Below are 1476 nucleotides of genomic sequence, written 5' to 3' on the forward strand. Positions count from 1 at the left end.
GTCAGGAGGGGGTGACAACACACCATGGGTCCCCACTGTTTCCCTCCAATACGACTGCCCTGATCCTCAGCTTTCATTTTTTGTTTTGTTTTTGAGATGGAGTCTTGCTCTGTTACCCAGGCTGGAAGGCAATGGCGCGATCTCGGCTCACCACAACCTCCGCCTCCCGGGTTCAAGCGATTCTCCTGCCTCAGCCTCCTGGGTAGCTGGGATTACAGGCATGTGCCACCACAGCCAGATAATTTTTGTGTCTTTAGTAGAGACGGGGTTTCACCATGTTGTCAGGCTGGTCTCGAACTCCTGACCTCAAGTTCCACCATCCTCCTTCTCCCAAAGTGCTGAGATCACAGGCATGAGCCACTGCGTCCAGCTGCTTTCAACATTTTTTGGGAGAGACAGGATCTCACTCTGTCACCCAGGCTGGAGTGCAGTGGCATGACGTGACCTCGGTTCGCTGATACCTCCACCTCCCAGGCTCAAGCAATCCTCCCATCTCAGCCTCTCAAGTAGCTGGGACTACAAGCATGCACCACCATGCCCAGTTTGTTTTTATATACTTTTTTTGTAGAGACAGGGTCTCACTATGTTACCCTGGCTGCTCTTGAACTCCTGGGCTCAAATTAGCTCCTCCCAAGGCACTGGGACCACAGGCATGAGCCACCACACCTGGCCAAGCATCGTTGTCTTAACCCTGATTAGCCTAATTGGGCAGCTCCTCTTCCCTTCCAGCCACTGACATCCAGCCTATGAGAACGCAGACCAGTGAACCACTGCCCAGTGATGGTTCCTCAGTGCCCTTGTGAGATACTGCAGTGAGCCCTGTGTCTACTCAGGGGGAGGCAAGAGGGAGCAGACAGGGGCAGGAGGCTGGCGAACTACCCAGAAACCAATACCATCACAGGGAAAGCATCGCCAGGTCCTGGTTGCCATCGTGAAACCTTTGCTTCCCAATGCACTAGACTCAGCATCCCTCCCTCCACACTCCCCACCACCCTGCACCGTTACCAGAGTCCCCAGGGATCCCTCCTGACGGAACAGATACTGATCGGCCTGACCTGCCGTATTGAGGACACGCCCCACAGCAGGTCTCTCCATGGATAGGAGCTCAGCCCGCGGCTCCTGGGTAAGATGCCGCATCCCAGTCTCACCTGCGACGTGCTGCTCCTAGGAGATGGGGCCGGGCTCAGGTGTGGGAGCCAAATTGACACTGGGGGCTCTGTCCAACAGCCAGTGAAATGGTGGGGCTAAAGGAAAGCCATGCCCTTACCTGATACTTTTTTCAATTTTATTTTATTTTTAAGACAAAGTCTTGTTCTGTTACCCTGGCTGGGGTGCAGTGGCATGATCTTGGCTCACTGCAACCTCTGCCCCCTGGGTTCAAGTGATTCTCCTGCCTCAGCCTCCTGAGTAGCTGGGATTACAGGCACCTGCCACCATGCCCAGCTAATTTTTGTATTTTTAGTAGAGACGGGGTTT

The 1476-nt window shown here is 54.1% G+C and overlaps 1 protein-coding gene across 1 annotated transcript in view; it reads right to left on the reverse strand.

Annotated features, from left to right (window-relative positions):
* The window catches only part of SHANK2 (SH3 and multiple ankyrin repeat domains 2), a 669522-nt gene that overhangs the window by 460277 nt on the left and 207769 nt on the right, over positions 1-1476 (reverse strand). The window lies entirely within an intron of this gene.

The sequence above is a fragment of the Mandrillus leucophaeus genome, unplaced genomic scaffold (genome assembly GCF_000951045.1).
Source record: "Mandrillus leucophaeus isolate KB7577 unplaced genomic scaffold, Mleu.le_1.0 Scaffold30, whole genome shotgun sequence".
NCBI classification, from domain to species: domain Eukaryota; kingdom Metazoa; phylum Chordata; class Mammalia; order Primates; family Cercopithecidae; genus Mandrillus; species Mandrillus leucophaeus.